Below are 19,671 nucleotides of genomic sequence, written 5' to 3' on the forward strand. Positions count from 1 at the left end.
GGCTCTATGATGAGGCCATGTGCTTTCTTTTCAAGAAAGTTTTCGCCTGCCGAGTGGAATTATGATGTTGGTAATCGGGAGCTGTTGGCAATGAAGTGGGCATTTGAGGAGTGGCGACATTGGCTTGAGGGAGCCAAACATCGTGTGGTGGTCTTGACGGATCAAAAGAATTTGACTTATCTCGAGTCTGCCAAACGGTTAAATCCTAGACAGGCTCGATGGTCGCTGTTTTTCTCCCGTTTCAATTTCGTGGTTTCATACCTTCCGGGTTCAAAGAATATGAAGGCTGATGCCCTTTCTAGGAGTTTTGTGCCTGACTCTCCGGGAGTTTCTGAACCGGCTGGTATCCACAGAGAGGGGGTGATTCTGTCTGCCATCTCCCCTGATTTGCAGCGGGTGCTGCAGGAATTTCAGACCAATAAACCTGACCGTTGTCCACCGGAGAGACTGTTTGTCCCGGATAGATGGACCAGTAGAGTTATTTCCGAGGTTCATTCTTCGGTGTTGGCGGGTCACCCTGGAATTTTTGGTACCAGGGATTTGGTGGCTAGGTCCTTTTGGTGGCCGTCCTTGTCGCGGGATGTGCGTTCCTTTGTGCAGTCCTGTGGGATTTGTGCTCGGGCCAAGCTTTACTGTTCTCATGCCAGTGGTTTGCTTTTGCCTTTGCCTGTCCCAAAGAGGCCTTGGACGCATATTTCCATGGATTTTATTTCGGATCTTCCAGTCTCTCAGAGGATGTCTGTCATCTGGGTGGTTTGTGATCGTTTTTCTAAAATGGTCCATTTGGTGCCCTTGCCTAAGCTGCCTTCCTCCTCCGATTTGGTGCCGCTGTTTTTTCAGAATGTGGTTCGTTTGCATGGGATTCCGGAGAACATTGTGTCTGACAGAGGATCCCAGTTTGTGCCCAGATTTTGGCGGTCCTTTTGTGCTAAGATGGGCATTGATTTGTCTTTTACGTCGGCCTTCCATCCTCAGACGAATGGTCAAACTGAACGAACTAATCAGACCTTGGAAATTTATCTGAGATGTTTTGTTTCGGCTGATCAGGATGATTGGGTGTCCTTTTTGCCATTGGCTGAGTTCGCCCTCAATAATCGGGCTAGTTCTGCTACTTTGGTTTCGCCTTTTTTTTGCAATTCTGGTTTTCATCCTCGTTTTTCCTCAGGTCAGGTTGAGCCTTCGGACTGTCCTGGGGTGGATTCTGTGGTGGATAGGTTGCAACAGATTTGGAACCACGTAGTGGACAATTTGACGTTGTCACAAGAGAAGGCTCAGCGCTTTGCTAACCGCCGTCGCTGTGTGGGTCCCCGACTTCGTGTGGGGGATTTGGTATGGCTGTCTTCTCATTTCGTTCCTATGAAGGTTTCCTCTCCTAAGTTCAAGCCTCGTTTCATCGGTCCTTATAAGATTTTAGAAATCCTTAACCCTGTGTCATTTTGTTTGGACCTCCCAGCATCGTTTGCCATTCATAATGTGTTCCATAGGTCATTATTGCGGAGGTATGTGGTGCCTGTGGTTCCTTCTGTTGATCCTCCTGCTCCGGTGTTGGTTGAGGGAGAATTGGAGTACGTGGTGGAGAAGATCTTGGATTCTCGTATTTCGAGACGGAGGCTTCAGTACTTGGTTAAGTGGAAGGGCTATGGTCAGGAGGATAATTCCTGGGTTGTCGCCTCTGATGTCCATGCGGCTGATTTGGTTCGTGCCTTTCATCTGGCTCATCCGGATCAGCCTGGGGGCTCTGGTGAGGGTTCGGTGACCCATCCTCAAGGGGGGGGTACTGTTGTGAATTCCGTTCTCGGGCTCCCTCCTGTGGTCATGAATGGTATTGTGTGAGTTCTGTTCTTGAACTCCCTCTGGTGGCCTTTAGTGCTTACTGCGGGTCTGTAGCTGGAATCCAGCTGCCTCGTTTTCTGCTAGTCTGGCCTCTATTTAACTCCACCTGGACCTTCACTTTTTGCCTGCTGTCGTTGTATTCAGTACTGGTTCTGATCTCTCTGGACTTTCCTTGTGACCTGTCTCCTCCTGAGAAGCTAAGTCTTGCTAGTTCATGTTTGCTCATTATTTCCTTGAAAATGTTTCTCTGTATATGATGAGTTCTGTCCAGCTTGCTTATATGTAATATTCTCGCTTGCTGGAAGTTTTGGGGTGCAGAGTTGCGCCCCTCACATCGTGAGTCGGTGTGGGGGTTCTTGTAATCTCTGCGTGGATTATTTTTGATAGCATTTTATACTGACCGCATAGATCCCTTGATGTCTTCTGTCTATTTAGTGTTAGCGGGCCTCATTTGCTAAAAAACCTGTTTTCATTTCTACGTTTGTGTTTTCCCCTTAACTCACCGTTATTATTTGTGGGGGGCTGTCTAAAACTTTGGGGTGATTTCTCTGAGGCAAGTGAGGCTTGCTTTCTCTCTAGGGGTAGCTAGTTTCTCAGGCTGTGACGAGGCGTCTAGGATTTTAGGTAACGCTCCACGGCTGCCTATAGTGTGTATTGATAGAATCAGGGTTGCGGTCAGTATAGCTCCCACATCCCCAGAGCTTGTCCTAAGGATTTCTGTTACTTAGCAGGTCAGTTTGCGATCCTTGCCACCAGGATCATAACACACCGCGTGCCTAAGTATCCCCTCCCCCCTGGGCATCCTGTTGTGAATTCTGCTCTTGGGCTCCCTCCGGTGGTTATAAGTGGTAGCGCGGCTGTCTTTGGATTGCTGCATTTATCAGGTGTGTTCACTTATTGCAATTCTGACTGGGCTATTTAGTCTTGCTTGACCCTTTAGTCAGTGCCAGTTGTCCATTGTTCCTGGAGGATTCACATCCCTGCCTGGTCTCTCCTGCTTTGCTGTTCTTTTCAACAAAGATAAGTTCTGGCTTTGTTTTTTGCAGTCCACATGCTGTGGGCTTTATTGTTCAGTTCTTTTCCATGTTTTTGTCTTGTCCAGCTTGGTCTGCATAAGGATTTGTTCAGCCAAGCTGGTATCTCTGGAGATGCAGATATACCCTCCATATCTTTAGTTAGATGTGGAGATTTTGTATTTTCTGTGGTGGATATTTTCTAGTGTGTTAATACTGACCGCATAGTACTCTGTCCTATCCTTTCTATTTAGCTAGAGTGGCCTCCTTTGCTAAATCCTGATTTCAGTCTGCCTATGTTATTTCCCTCTCCTCTCACAGTCAATATTTGTGGGGGGCTGTCTATCCTTTGGGGATTTTCTCTGAGGCAAGATAGTTTTCCCTTTTCTATCTCTAGGGGTATTTAGTCCTCCGGCTGTGTCGAGATGTCTAGGGAGTGTTAGGTACATTCCACGGCTACTTCTAGTTGCGGTGTTAAGTTCAGGGTCTGCGGTCAGTACAGGTACCACCTTCTCCAGAGTACGTCTCATGCTGCTCCTAGGCCACCAGATCATAACAGTACAACTGGCCAACAATGAGTTAATCGCATCTCAGAAGAAGGGAAGGAAAGTGCTGAGCCATTTTTTTTTCTGTAGTCTGTTGTGTCTTTTCTTCCCTCTTTACCTCTGGGTGGCTCAGGAGTTTGGCGCTGGCATGGATGTTCAGGGATTGGCTTCTCGTGTGGATCAACTTGCTGCTAGAGTACAGGATATTTCCGATTATATCGTTCAGATTCCGGTTTTAGAGCCTAGAATTCCAACTCCTGATTTGTTTTTTGGGGACAGGTCCAAATTTTTGAGCTTTAAAAATAACTGTAAACTCTTTTTTGCTCTGAAACCCCGTTCCTCTGGTGATCTCACCCAGCAAGTTAAAATAGTCATCTTTGCTGCGTGGCGATCCTCAGGATTGGGCATTTTCCCTGGAATCTGGGAATCCTGCTTTGCTTAATGTAGACACCTTTTTTCAAGTGCTAGGGTTATTGTATGATGAACCTAATTCAGTGGATCATGCTGAGAAGACCTTGTTGGCCCTGTGTCAGGGTCAAGAAGCGGCAGAATCGTATTGCCAGAAATTTAGAAAATGGTCTGTGCTGACTAAATGGAATGAGGATGCCATGGCGGCAATTTTCAGAAAGGGTCTTTCTGAATCCGTTAAAGATGTTATGGTGGGGTTCCCCACGCCTGCTGGTCTGAGTGATTCTATGTCTCTGGCCATTCAGATTCATTGGCGCTTGCGCGAGCGCAGAGTTGTGCACACTATGGCGTTGTCTTCCGAGCGGAGTCCTGAGCCTATGCAGTGTGATAGGATTGTGTCTAGAGCTGAACGACAAGGATTCAGACGTCAGAATAGGTTGTGTTTTTACTGCGGCGATTCTGCTCATGTTATTTCTGATTGTCCTAAGCGTACCAAGAGAATCGCAAGTTCCGTTACCATCAGTACTGTACAACCCAAATTTCTGTTATCTGTGACCCTGATCTGCTCATTATCGTCATTTTCTGTCATGGCATTTGTGGATTCAGGCACCGCTTTAAACTTAATGGACTTAGAATTTGCCAGACGTTGTGGTTTCCTCTTGCAGGCTTTGCAGAGTCCTATTCCTTTGAGGGGCATTGATGCTACACCGTTGGCTAAAAATAAGCCCCAGTTCTGGACACAGGTGACCATGTGCATGGCGCCAGCCCATCAGGAAGATTGTCGTTTTCTGGTGTTGCATAATTTGCATGATGCTATTGTGCTGGGTTTCCCATGGTTACAGGTGCATAATCCGGTATTGGATTGGAAATCTATGTCTGTGACTAGTTGGGGTTGTCAGGGGGTTCATGGTGACTGTTGTGAAATTGGATTTTGGGCTCCCCCGGTGGCCACTGGTGGAATTGAACTTGTGTGCATCATCCCCTCTGTTCACCTGTTCCCATCAGGATGTGGGAGTCGCTATTTAACCTTGCTCCTCTGTCACTTCCATGCCGGTCAACATTGTAATCAGAAGCCTTTCTGTGCATGTTCCTGCTACCAGACAACTTCCAGCTAAGTCGGACTTTTGTCCTTGTTTGTTTTTTGCATTTTGTTCCAGTTCACAGCTGCAGTTTCGTTTCTGTGTCTGGAAAGCTCTTGTGATCTGAAATTGCCACTCTGATGTTATGAGTTAATACTAGAGTCTTAAAGTAATTTCAGGATGGTGTATTGATAGGGTTTTCAGCTGACCATGAAAGTACCCTTTCTGTCTTCCTGCTATCTAGTAAGCGGACCTCGATTTTGCTAAACCTATTTTCATACTACGTTTGTCATTTTCATCTTAAATCACCGCCAATATATGTGGGGGCCTCTGTCTGCCTTTCGGGGAAATTTCTCTAGAGGTGAGCCAGGACTATATTTTCCTCTGCCAGGATTAGTTAGTCCTCCGGCCGGCGCTGGGCGTCTAGGGATAAAACGCAGGCTACGCTACCCGGCTACTGTTAGTTGTGCGGCAGGTTTAGTTCATGGTCAGTTTAAGTTTCCATCCTTCCAAGAGCTAGTTCCTATGTATGCTGGGCTATGTTCTCTTGCCATTGAGAACCATAACAGTTTGACCGGCCAGAAAGGGTTAAATTAATTGGCAGAGAAAGGAGAGTAAAAAGAAGTCTGCTGAAAAATTTTTTTTTTCTTTTTTTTTTCCTTCAGTTCTGAGTGTGCTTTCAATTGAATCACTTGCAAGTCTGCCTATATTGCAGCCTTCCTCTCTCTCTCTCCTTCTAATCCTGGAATGGCTCTGTGTTCACCTGTTTAAAATGGATATTCAGAGTTTAGCTGCAGGTTTGAATAATCTCACCACGAAAGTTCAAAATTTACAAGATTTTGTTGTTCATGTTCCTATATCTGAACCTAGAATTCCTTTGCCTGAATTTTTCTCGGGGAATAGATCTTGCTTTCAAAATTTCAAAAATAATTGCAAGTTGTTTTTGTCCCTGAAATCTCGCTCTGCTGGAGATCCTGCTCAGCAGGTCAGGATTGTGATTTCCTTGCTCCGGGGCGACCCTCAAGATTGGGCTTTTGCATTGGCTCCAGGGGATCCTGCGTTGCTCAATGTGGATGCGTTTTTTCTGGCCTTGGGGTTGCTTTATGAGGAACCTCATTTAGAGCTTCAGGCGGAAAAAGCCTTGATGTCCCTATCTCAGGGGCAAGATGAAGTTGAAATATACTGCCAAAAATTCCGTAAATGGTCTGTGCTTACTCAGTGGAATGAGTGCGCCCTGGCGGCGAATTTCAGAGAGGGTCTCTCTGATGCCGTTAAGGATGTTATGGTGGGGTTCCCTGTGCCTGCGGGTCTGAATGAGTCCATGACAATGGCTATCCAGATCGATAGACGTCTGCGGGAGCGCAAACCTGTGCACCATTTGGCGGTGTCTACTGAGAAGACGCCAGAGAATATGCAATGTGATAGAATTCTGTCCAGAAGCGAACGGCAGAATTTTAGACGAAAAAATGGGTTGTGCTTTTATTGTGGTGATTCAACTCATGTTATATCAGCATGCTCTAAGCGTACTAAGAAGCTTGATAAGTCAGTTTCAATTGGCACTTTTCAGTCTAAGTTTATTCTATCTGTGACCCTGATTTGTTCTTTATCATCTATTACCGCGGATGCCTATGTCGACTCTGGCGCCGCTTTGAGTCTTATGGATTGGTCCTTTGCCAAACGCTGTGGGTATGATTTAGAGCCTCTTGAAACTCCTATACCTCTGAAGGGGATTGACTCCACCCCATTGGCTAGTAATAAACCACAATACTGGACACAAGTAACTATGCGAATTAATCCGGATCATCAGGAGATTATTCGCTTTCTTGTGCTGTATAATCTACATGATGTGTTGGTGCTTGGATTGCCATGGCTGCAATCTCATAACCCAGTCCTCGACTGGAACGCTATGTCTGTGTTAAGCTGGGGATGTAAGGGGATGCATGGGGACGTACCTTTGGTTTCCATTTCGTCATCTATTCCCTCTGAGATTCCTGAATTCTTGTCTGACTATCGTGACGTTTTTGAAGAACCTAAGCTTGGTTCATTACCTCCGCACCGGGAGTGCGATTGTGCCATAGATTTGATTCCGGGTAGTAAATACCCTAAGGGTCGTTTATTTAATCTGTCTGTGCCTGAACTGTTATGACCCCAATGGCGAGGGTCTCAGAGGAACGTGGAAGTCTGCAGAATACAAAAATCCAGCTCATAGGGCAGTGGTAACTGGGTTGACCATATATCTACTCCTAACGCCAACACTAGAAGTAGCCGGGGATCATTCCTACGTTGATTCTAGATGACACGCGCCAGCCGGAGAATCTAGCTACCCCTAGTAGAGGAAAACAAAGACCTTTCTTGCCTCCAGAGAAGGGGACCCCAAAGCTGGATAGAAGCCCCCCACAAATAATGACGGTGAGGTAAGAGGAAATGACAAACACAGAAATGAACCAGGTTTAGCACAGAGAGGCCCGCTTACTGATAGCAGAATAAAGAAAGGTAACTTATATGGTCAACAAAAACCCTATCAAAATCCACACTGGAAATTCAAGAACCCCCGAACCGTCTAACGGTCCGGGGGGAGAACACCAGCCCCCTAGAGCTTCCAGCAAAGGTCAGGATATAGATTTGGAACAAGCTGGACAAAAATACAAAACCAAAACAAATAGCAAAAGCAAAAGGCAGACTTAGCTGATATAACTGGAACCAGGATCAGTAGACAAGAGCACAGCAGACTAGCTCTGATAACTACGTTGCCAGGCATAGAACTGAAGGTCCAGGGAGCTTATATAGCAACACCCCTAACTAACGACCCAGGTGCGGATAAAAGGAATGACAGAAAAACCAGAGTCAAAAAACTAGTAACCACTAGAGGGAGCAAAAAGCAAATTCACAACAGTACCCCCCCCTTAGTGAGGGGTCACCGAACCCTCACCACGACCACCAGGGCGATCAGGATGAGCGGCATGAAAGGCACGAACTAAATCGGCCGCATGAACATCAGAGGCGACCACCCAGGAATTATCCTCCTGACCATAGCCCTTCCACTTGACCAGGTACTGAAGCCTCCGCCTGGAGAGGCGAGAATCCAAGATCTTCTCCACCACGTACTCCAACTCGCCCTCAACCAACACCGGAGCAGGAGGCTCAGCAGAAGGAACTACAGGCACAATGTACCGCCGCAACAAGGACCTATGAAATACATTGTGAATAGCAAACGACACAGGAAGATCCAGACGAAAAGATACAGGATTAAGGATTTCCAATATCTTGTAAGGCCCAATAAAACGAGGTTTAAATTTGGGAGAGGAGACCTTCATAGGAACAAAGCGGGAAGAAAGCCACACCAAATCCCCAACGCGTAGTCGGGGACCCACACCGCGGCGGCGGTTGGCAAAGCGCTGAGCCTTCTCCTGTGACAACTTCAAGTTGTCCACCACATGATTCCAGATCTGCTGCAACCTATCCACCACAGAATCCACCCCAGGACAGTCAGAAGGCTCCACATGACCCGAAGAAAAGCGAGGATGGAAACCAGAGTTGCAGAAAAAAGGCGAAACCAAGGTGGCGGAACTAGCCCGATTATTAAGGGCAAACTCAGCCAACGGCAAGAATGTCACCCAATCGTCCTGATCAGCAGAGACAAAACACCTCAAATAAGCCTCCAAAGTCTGATTGGTTCGCTCCGTCTGTCCATTAGTCTGAGGATGGAAAGCAGACGAAAACGACAAATCAATGCCCATCCTACTACAAAAGGATCGCCAGAACCTGGAAACGAACTGGGATCCTCTGTCTGACACAATATTCTCAGGGATGCCGTGCAAACGAACCACGTTCTGGAAAAACACAGGAACCAGATCGGAAGAGGAAGGCAGCTTAGGCAAAGGAACCAAATGGACCATCTTGGAGAAGCGATCACATATCACCCAGATAACGGACATGCCCTGAGATAGCGGAAGATCAGAAATGAAATCCATGGAGATATGTGTCCAAGGTCTCTTCGGGACAGGCAAGGGCAAGAGCAAACCGCTGGCACGAGAACAGCAAGGCTTAGCTCGAGCACAAGTCCCACAGGACTGCACAAATGACCGCACATCCCTTGACAAGGAAGGCCACCAAAAGGACCTGGCCACCAGATCTCTGGTGCCAAAAATTCCCGGGTGACCTGCCAACACCGAGGAATGAACCTCGGAAATGACTCTGCTGGTCCACTTATCCGGGACAAACAGTCTGTCAGGTGGACAAGACTCAGGCCTATCAGCCTGAAATCTCTGCAACACACGTCGCAGATCCGGAGAAATAGCTGACAAGATAACTCCATCTTTAAGAATACCAACAGGATCAGCGACTCCAGGAGCATCAGGCACAAAGCTCCTAGAAAGAGCATCGGCCTTCACATTCTTTGAACCTGGTAAATACGAGACAACAAAATCAAAGCGGGAGAAAAACAATGACCAGCGGGCCTGTCTCGGATTAAGGCGTTTAGCAGACTCGAGATACATCAGATTTTTGTGATCAGTCAAGACCACCACACGATGCTTAGCACCCTCGAGCCAATGACGCCACTCCTCAAATGCCCATTTCATGGCCAACAACTCCCGATTGCCCACATCATAATTTCGCTCGGCAGGCGAAAACTTCCTAGAGAAAAAAGGCACAAGGTTTCATAACAGAGCAACCAGGGCCTCTCTGCGACAAAACGGCCCCTGCCCCAATCTCCGAAGCATCCACCTCAACCTGAAAGGGAAGTGAGACGTCAGGCTGGCACAAAACAGGCGCCGAAGTAAACCGGCGTTTCAACTCCTGGAAAGCCTCCACGGCAGCAGGAGCCCAGTTAGCTACATCGGAGCCCTTCTTGGTCATATCCGTCAAAGGTTTCACAATGCTAGAAAAATTAGCGATAAAACGACGGTAGAAGTTAGCGAAGCCCAAGAACTTCTGAAGACTCTTAACTGACGAGGGCTGAGTCCAATCAAGAATAGCTCGGACCTTGACTGGGTCCATCTCCACAGCAGAAGGGGAAAAAATGAACCCCAAAAAGGGAACCTTCTGTACACCAAAGAGACACTTTGAGCCCTTGACAAACAAAGAATTTTCACGCAAAATTTTAAAGACCAACCTGACCTGCTCCACATGCGAATCCCAATTATCAGAAAAAACCAAAATATCATCCAGATAAACAATCAAAAATTTATCCAGATACTTCCGGAAAATGTCATGCATAAAGGACTGAAAAACTGAAGGCGCATTGGAGAGCCCAAAAGGCATCACCAAGTACTCAAAATGACCTTTGGGCGTATTGAATGCGGTTTTCCATTCATCACCTTGCTTAATGCGCACAAGGTTGTACGCACCACGAAGGTCTATCTTGGTGAACCACTTGGCACCCTTAATCCGGGCAAACAAGTCAGACAACAGCGGTAAAGGATACTGAAATTTGACAGTGATCTTATTCAAAAGCCGATAATCAATACAAGGTCTCAAAGATCCCTCCTTTTTTGCCACAAAAAAGAATCCCGCACCAAGAGGGGAAGAAGACGGACGAATATGTCCTTTTTCCAGAGACTCCTTGATATATGAACGCATAGCGGTATGTTCAGGTACCGACAGATTAAACAGTCTTCCCTTAGGAAATTTACTGCCCGGGATCAAATCTATAGCACAGTCACAGTCCCTATGAGGAGGCAGTGCACTGGACTCAGACTCACTGAAGACATCCTGATAATCAGACAAATACTCCGGAACTTCCGAAGGCGTAGAAGAAGCAATAGACACAGGCAGGGAATCCTCATGAATACCACGACAGCCCCAACTTGAGACTGACATAGCCTTCCAGTCCAGGACTGGATTATGGGTCTGTAACCATGGCAGCCCTAAAACAACCAAATCATGCATTTTATGTAAAACCAGGAAACGTATCACCTCGCGGTGTTCAGGAGTCATGCACATGGTAACCTGAGTCCAATACTGCGGTTTATTTGCTGCCAATGGTGTAGCATCAATACCCCTAAGAGGAATAGGATTTTCTAATGGTTCAAGAGTAAATCCACAGCGCTTAGCAAATGAGAGATCCATGAGACTCAGGGCAGCACCTGAATCTACAAACGCCATGACAAGATAAGATGACAGTGAGCAAATCAAAGTTACAGACAGAATAAATTTAGGTTGCAAATTACCAACGGTGACAGGACTAACAACCTTAGCTATACGTTTAGAGCATGCTGAGATAACATGTGTAGAATCACCACAGTAGTAGCACAAGCCATTCCGGCGTCTATGAATTTTCCGCTCATTTCTAGTCAGGATTCTATCACATTGCATTAAATCAGGTGTCTGTTCAGACAACACCATGAGGGAATTTGCGGTTTTTCTATCACATTGCACCGAATTAGGTGTCTGTTCAGACAACACCATGAGGGAATTTGCAGTTTTGCGCTCCCGCAACCGCCGGTCAATTTGAATAGCCAGTGCCATAGTATCATTCAGACCTGTGGGAATGGGAAAACCCACCATAACATTCTTAATGGCTTCAGAAAGGCCATTTCTAAAATTAGCGGCCAGTGCACACTCGTTCCAATGTGTCAGCACGGACCATTTCCGAAATTTTTGGCAATACACTTCAGCCTCGTCCTGCCCCTGAGACATAGCCAGCAAGGCCTTTTCTGCCTGAATCTCAAGATTGGGTTCCTCATAAAGTAAACCGAGCGCCAGAAAAAACGCATCAAGATCAGCCAATGCCGGATCTCCTGGCGCCAGCGAAAAAGCCCAATCCTGAGGGTCGCCCCGTAAGAACGAAATAACAATTTTTACTTGCTGAGCAGAATCTCCAGATGAACAGGGTCTCAGGGACAAAAACAATTTACAATTATTCACGAAATTCCTAAACTTAAACCTGTCTCCGGAAAACAGTTCAGGAATCGGTATTTTAGGTTCTGACCTAGGATTTCTGATAACATAGTCTTGTATGCCCTGCACACGAGTAGCCAGCTGGTCCACACTTGTAATCAAGGTCTGGACATTCATGTCTGCAGCAAGCATAGCCACTCTGAGGTAAAGGGGAAGGAGAAAAAAAAAACAACTCAGAATCTTCTTTCTTATAATCCCTCTTCTGCAATGCATTAAACATTTAATACTGGCCTGGCAAACTGTTATGACCCCAATGGCGAGGGTCTCAGAGGAACGTGGAAGTCTGCAGAATACAAAAATCCAGCTCATAGGGCAGTGGTAACTGGGTTGACCATATATCTACTCCTAACGCCAACACTAGAAGTAGCCGGGGATCATTCCTACGTTGATTCTAGATGACACGCGCCAGCCGGAGAATCTAGCTACCCCTAGTAGAGGAAAACAAAGACCTTTCTTGCCTCCAGAGAAGGGGACCCCAAAGCTGGATAGAAGCCCCCCACAAATAATGACGGTGAGGTAAGAGGAAATGACAAACACAGAAATGAACCAGGTTTAGCACAGAGAGGCCCGCTTACTGATAGCAGAATAAAGAAAGGTAACTTATATGGTCAACAAAAACCCTATCAAAATCCACACTGGAAATTCAAGAACCCCCGAACCGTCTAACGGTCCGGGGGGAGAACACCAGCCCCCTAGAGCTTCCAGCAAAGGTCAGGATATAGATTTGGAACAAGCTGGACAAAAATACAAAACCAAAACAAATAGCAAAAGCAAAAGGCAGACTTAGCTGATATAACTGGAACCAGGATCAGTAGACAAGAGCACAGCAGACTAGCTCTGATAACTACGTTGCCAGGCATAGAACTGAAGGTCCAGGGAGCTTATATAGCAACACCCCTAACTAACGACCCAGGTGCGGATAAAAGGAATGACAGAAAAACCAGAGTCAAAAAACTAGTAACCACTAGAGGGAGCAAAAAGCAAATTCACAACAGTACCCCCCCCTTAGTGAGGGGTCACCGAACCCTCACCACGACCACCAGGGCGATCAGGATGAGCGGCATGAAAGGCACGAACTAAATCGGCCGCATGAACATCAGAGGCGACCACCCAGGAATTATCCTCCTGACCATAGCCCTTCCACTTGACCAGGTACTGAAGCCTCCGCCTGGAGAGGCGAGAATCCAAGATCTTCTCCACCACGTACTCCAACTCGCCCTCAACCAACACCGGAGCAGGAGGCTCAGCAGAAGGAACTACAGGCACAATGTACCGCCGCAACAAGGACCTATGAAATACATTGTGAATAGCAAACGACACAGGAAGATCCAGACGAAAAGATACAGGATTAAGGATTTCCAATATCTTGTAAGGCCCAATAAAACGAGGTTTAAATTTGGGAGAGGAGACCTTCATAGGAACAAAGCGGGAAGAAAGCCACACCAAATCCCCAACGCGTAGTCGGGGACCCACACCGCGGCGGCGGTTGGCAAAGCGCTGAGCCTTCTCCTGTGACAACTTCAAGTTGTCCACCACATGATTCCAGATCTGCTGCAACCTATCCACCACAGAATCCACCCCAGGACAGTCAGAAGGCTCCACATGACCCGAAGAAAAGCGAGGATGGAAACCAGAGTTGCAGAAAAAAGGCGAAACCAAGGTGGCGGAACTAGCCCGATTATTAAGGGCAAACTCAGCCAACGGCAAGAATGTCACCCAATCGTCCTGATCAGCAGAGACAAAACACCTCAAATAAGCCTCCAAAGTCTGATTGGTTCGCTCCGTCTGTCCATTAGTCTGAGGATGGAAAGCAGACGAAAACGACAAATCAATGCCCATCCTACTACAAAAGGATCGCCAGAACCTGGAAACGAACTGGGATCCTCTGTCTGACACAATATTCTCAGGGATGCCGTGCAAACGAACCACGTTCTGGAAAAACACAGGAACCAGATCGGAAGAGGAAGGCAGCTTAGGCAAAGGAACCAAATGGACCATCTTGGAGAAGCGATCACATATCACCCAGATAACGGACATGCCCTGAGATAGCGGAAGATCAGAAATGAAATCCATGGAGATATGTGTCCAAGGTCTCTTCGGGACAGGCAAGGGCAAGAGCAAACCGCTGGCACGAGAACAGCAAGGCTTAGCTCGAGCACAAGTCCCACAGGACTGCACAAATGACCGCACATCCCTTGACAAGGAAGGCCACCAAAAGGACCTGGCCACCAGATCTCTGGTGCCAAAAATTCCCGGGTGACCTGCCAACACCGAGGAATGAACCTCGGAAATGACTCTGCTGGTCCACTTATCCGGGACAAACAGTCTGTCAGGTGGACAAGACTCAGGCCTATCAGCCTGAAATCTCTGCAACACACGTCGCAGATCCGGAGAAATAGCTGACAAGATAACTCCATCTTTAAGAATACCAACAGGATCAGCGACTCCAGGAGCATCAGGCACAAAGCTCCTAGAAAGAGCATCGGCCTTCACATTCTTTGAACCTGGTAAATACGAGACAACAAAATCAAAGCGGGAGAAAAACAATGACCAGCGGGCCTGTCTCGGATTAAGGCGTTTAGCAGACTCGAGATACATCAGATTTTTGTGATCAGTCAAGACCACCACACGATGCTTAGCACCCTCGAGCCAATGACGCCACTCCTCAAATGCCCATTTCATGGCCAACAACTCCCGATTGCCCACATCATAATTTCGCTCGGCAGGCGAAAACTTCCTAGAGAAAAAAGGCACAAGGTTTCATAACAGAGCAACCAGGGCCTCTCTGCGACAAAACGGCCCCTGCCCCAATCTCCGAAGCATCCACCTCAACCTGAAAGGGAAGTGAGACGTCAGGCTGGCACAAAACAGGCGCCGAAGTAAACCGGCGTTTCAACTCCTGGAAAGCCTCCACGGCAGCAGGAGCCCAGTTAGCTACATCGGAGCCCTTCTTGGTCATATCCGTCAAAGGTTTCACAATGCTAGAAAAATTAGCGATAAAACGACGGTAGAAGTTAGCGAAGCCCAAGAACTTCTGAAGACTCTTAACTGACGAGGGCTGAGTCCAATCAAGAATAGCTCGGACCTTGACTGGGTCCATCTCCACAGCAGAAGGGGAAAAAATGAACCCCAAAAAGGGAACCTTCTGTACACCAAAGAGACACTTTGAGCCCTTGACAAACAAAGAATTTTCACGCAAAATTTTAAAGACCAACCTGACCTGCTCCACATGCGAATCCCAATTATCAGAAAAAACCAAAATATCATCCAGATAAACAATCAAAAATTTATCCAGATACTTCCGGAAAATGTCATGCATAAAGGACTGAAAAACTGAAGGCGCATTGGAGAGCCCAAAAGGCATCACCAAGTACTCAAAATGACCTTTGGGCGTATTGAATGCGGTTTTCCATTCATCACCTTGCTTAATGCGCACAAGGTTGTACGCACCACGAAGGTCTATCTTGGTGAACCACTTGGCACCCTTAATCCGGGCAAACAAGTCAGACAACAGCGGTAAAGGATACTGAAATTTGACAGTGATCTTATTCAAAAGCCGATAATCAATACAAGGTCTCAAAGATCCCTCCTTTTTTGCCACAAAAAAGAATCCCGCACCAAGAGGGGAAGAAGACGGACGAATATGTCCTTTTTCCAGAGACTCCTTGATATATGAACGCATAGCGGTATGTTCAGGTACCGACAGATTAAACAGTCTTCCCTTAGGAAATTTACTGCCCGGGATCAAATCTATAGCACAGTCACAGTCCCTATGAGGAGGCAGTGCACTGGACTCAGACTCACTGAAGACATCCTGATAATCAGACAAATACTCCGGAACTTCCGAAGGCGTAGAAGAAGCAATAGACACAGGCAGGGAATCCTCATGAATACCACGACAGCCCCAACTTGAGACTGACATAGCCTTCCAGTCCAGGACTGGATTATGGGTCTGTAACCATGGCAGCCCTAAAACAACCAAATCATGCATTTTATGTAAAACCAGGAAACGTATCACCTCGCGGTGTTCAGGAGTCATGCACATGGTAACCTGAGTCCAATACTGCGGTTTATTTGCTGCCAATGGTGTAGCATCAATACCCCTAAGAGGAATAGGATTTTCTAATGGTTCAAGAGTAAATCCACAGCGCTTAGCAAATGAGAGATCCATGAGACTCAGGGCAGCACCTGAATCTACAAACGCCATGACAAGATAAGATGACAGTGAGCAAATCAAAGTTACAGACAGAATAAATTTAGGTTGCAAATTACCAACGGTGACAGGACTAACAACCTTAGCTATACGTTTAGAGCATGCTGAGATAACATGTGTAGAATCACCACAGTAGTAGCACAAGCCATTCCGGCGTCTATGAATTTTCCGCTCATTTCTAGTCAGGATTCTATCACATTGCATTAAATCAGGTGTCTGTTCAGACAACACCATGAGGGAATTTGCGGTTTTTCTATCACATTGCACCGAATTAGGTGTCTGTTCAGACAACACCATGAGGGAATTTGCAGTTTTGCGCTCCCGCAACCGCCGGTCAATTTGAATAGCCAGTGCCATAGTATCATTCAGACCTGTGGGAATGGGAAAACCCACCATAACATTCTTAATGGCTTCAGAAAGGCCATTTCTAAAATTAGCGGCCAGTGCACACTCGTTCCAATGTGTCAGCACGGACCATTTCCGAAATTTTTGGCAATACACTTCAGCCTCGTCCTGCCCCTGAGACATAGCCAGCAAGGCCTTTTCTGCCTGAATCTCAAGATTGGGTTCCTCATAAAGTAAACCGAGCGCCAGAAAAAACGCATCAAGATCAGCCAATGCCGGATCTCCTGGCGCCAGCGAAAAAGCCCAATCCTGAGGGTCGCCCCGTAAGAACGAAATAACAATTTTTACTTGCTGAGCAGAATCTCCAGATGAACAGGGTCTCAGGGACAAAAACAATTTACAATTATTCACGAAATTCCTAAACTTAAACCTGTCTCCGGAAAACAGTTCAGGAATCGGTATTTTAGGTTCTGACCTAGGATTTCTGATAACATAGTCTTGTATGCCCTGCACACGAGTAGCCAGCTGGTCCACACTTGTAATCAAGGTCTGGACATTCATGTCTGCAGCAAGCATAGCCACTCTGAGGTAAAGGGGAAGGAGAAAAAAAAAACAACTCAGAATCTTCTTTCTTATAATCCCTCTTCTGCAATGCATTAAACATTTAATACTGGCCTGGCAAACTGTTATGACCCCAATGGCGAGGGTCTCAGAGGAACGTGGAAGTCTGCAGAATACAAAAATCCAGCTCATAGGGCAGTGGTAACTGGGTTGACCATATATCTACTCCTAACGCCAACACTAGAAGTAGCCGGGGATCATTCCTACGTTGATTCTAGATGACACGCGCCAGCCGGAGAATCTAGCTACCCCTAGTAGAGGAAAACAAAGACCTTTCTTGCCTCCAGAGAAGGGGACCCCAAAGCTGGATAGAAGCCCCCCACAAATAATGACGGTGAGGTAAGAGGAAATGACAAACACAGAAATGAACCAGGTTTAGCACAGAGAGGCCCGCTTACTGATAGCAGAATAAAGAAAGGTAACTTATATGGTCAACAAAAACCCTATCAAAATCCACACTGGAAATTCAAGAACCCCCGAACCGTCTAACGGTCCGGGGGGAGAACACCAGCCCCCTAGAGCTTCCAGCAAAGGTCAGGATATAGATTTGGAACAAGCTGGACAAAAATACAAAACCAAAACAAATAGCAAAAGCAAAAGGCAGACTTAGCTGATATAACTGGAACCAGGATCAGTAGACAAGAGCACAGCAGACTAGCTCTGATAACTACGTTGCCAGGCATAGAACTGAAGGTCCAGGGAGCTTATATAGCAACACCCCTAACTAACGACCCAGGTGCGGATAAAAGGAATGACAGAAAAACCAGAGTCAAAAAACTAGTAACCACTAGAGGGAGCAAAAAGCAAATTCACAACAGTACCCCCCCCTTAGTGAGGGGTCACCGAACCCTCACCACGACCACCAGGGCGATCAGGATGAGCGGCATGAAAGGCACGAACTAAATCGGCCGCATGAACATCAGAGGCGACCACCCAGGAATTATCCTCCTGACCATAGCCCTTCCACTTGACCAGGTACTGAAGCCTCCGCCTGGAGAGGCGAGAATCCAAGATCTTCTCCACCACGTACTCCAACTCGCCCTCAACCAACACCGGAGCAGGAGGCTCAGCAGAAGGAACTACAGGCACAATGTACCGCCGCAACAAGGACCTATGAAATACATTGTGAATAGCAAACGACACAGGAAGATCCAGACGAAAAGATACAGGATTAAGGATTTCCAATATCTTGTAAGGCCCAATAAAACGAGGTTTAAATTTGGGAGAGGAGACCTTCATAGGAACAAAGCGGGAAGAAAGCCACACCAAATCCCCAACGCGTAGTCGGGGACCCACACCGCGGCGGCGGTTGGCAAAGCGCTGAGCCTTCTCCTGTGACAACTTCAAGTTGTCCACCACATGATTCCAGATCTGCTGCAACCTATCCACCACAGAATCCACCCCAGGACAGTCAGAAGGCTCCACATGACCCGAAGAAAAGCGAGGATGGAAACCAGAGTTGCAGAAAAAAGGCGAAACCAAGGTGGCGGAACTAGCCCGATTATTAAGGGCAAACTCAGCCAACGGCAAGAATGTCACCCAATCGTCCTGATCAGCAGAGACAAAACACCTCAAATAAGCCTCCAAAGTCTGATTGGTTCGCTCCGTCTGTCCATTAGTCTGAGGATGGAAAGCAGACGAAAACGACAAATCAATGCCCATCCTACTACAAAAGGATCGCCAGAACCTGGAAACGAACTGGGATCCTCTGTCTGACACAATATTCTCAGGGATGCCGTGCAAACGAACCACGTTCTGGAAAAACACAGGAACCAGATCGGAAGAGGAAGGCAGCTTAGGCAAAGGAACCAAATGGACCATCTTGGAGAAGCGATCACATATCACCCAGATAACGGACATGCCCTGAGATAGCGGAAGATCAGAAATGAAATCCATGGAGATATGTGTCCAAGGTCTCTTCGGGACAGGCAAGGGCAAGAGCAAACCGCTGGCACGAGAACAGCAAGGCTTAGCTCGAGCACAAGTCCCACAGGACTGCACAAATGACCGCACATCCCTTGACAAGGAAGGCCACCAAAAGGACCTGGCCACCAGATCTCTGGTGCCAAAAATTCCCGGGTGACCTGCCAACACCGAGGAATGAACCTCGGAAATGACTCTGCTGGTCCACTTATCCGGGACAAACAGTCTGTCAGGTGGACAAGACTCAGGCCTATCAGCCTGAAATCTCTGCAACACACGTCGCAGATCCGGAGAAATAGCTGACAAGATAACTCCATCTTTAAGAATACCAACAGGATCAGCGACTCCAGGAGCATCAGGCACAAAGCTCCTAGAAAGAGCATCGGCCTTCACATTCTTTGAACCTGGTAAATACGAGACAACAAAATCAAAGCGGGAGAAAAACAATGACCAGCGGGCCTGTCTCGGATTAAGGCGTTTAGCAGACTCGAGATACATCAGATTTTTGTGATCAGTCAAGACCACCACACGATGCTTAGCACCCTCGAGCCAATGACGCCACTCCTCAAATGCCCATTTCATGGCCAACAACTCCCGATTGCCCACATCATAATTTCGCTCGGCAGGCGAAAACTTCCTAGAGAAAAAAGGCACAAGGTTTCATAACAGAGCAACCAGGGCCTCTCTGCGACAAAACGGCCCCTGCCCCAATCTCCGAAGCATCCACCTCAACCTGAAAGGGAAGTGAGACGTCAGGCTGGCACAAAACAGGCGCCGAAGTAAACCGGCGT

Source organism: Ranitomeya variabilis, chromosome 6 (genome assembly GCF_051348905.1).
Source record: "Ranitomeya variabilis isolate aRanVar5 chromosome 6, aRanVar5.hap1, whole genome shotgun sequence".
Taxonomy (NCBI): Eukaryota; Metazoa; Chordata; class Amphibia; order Anura; family Dendrobatidae; genus Ranitomeya; species Ranitomeya variabilis.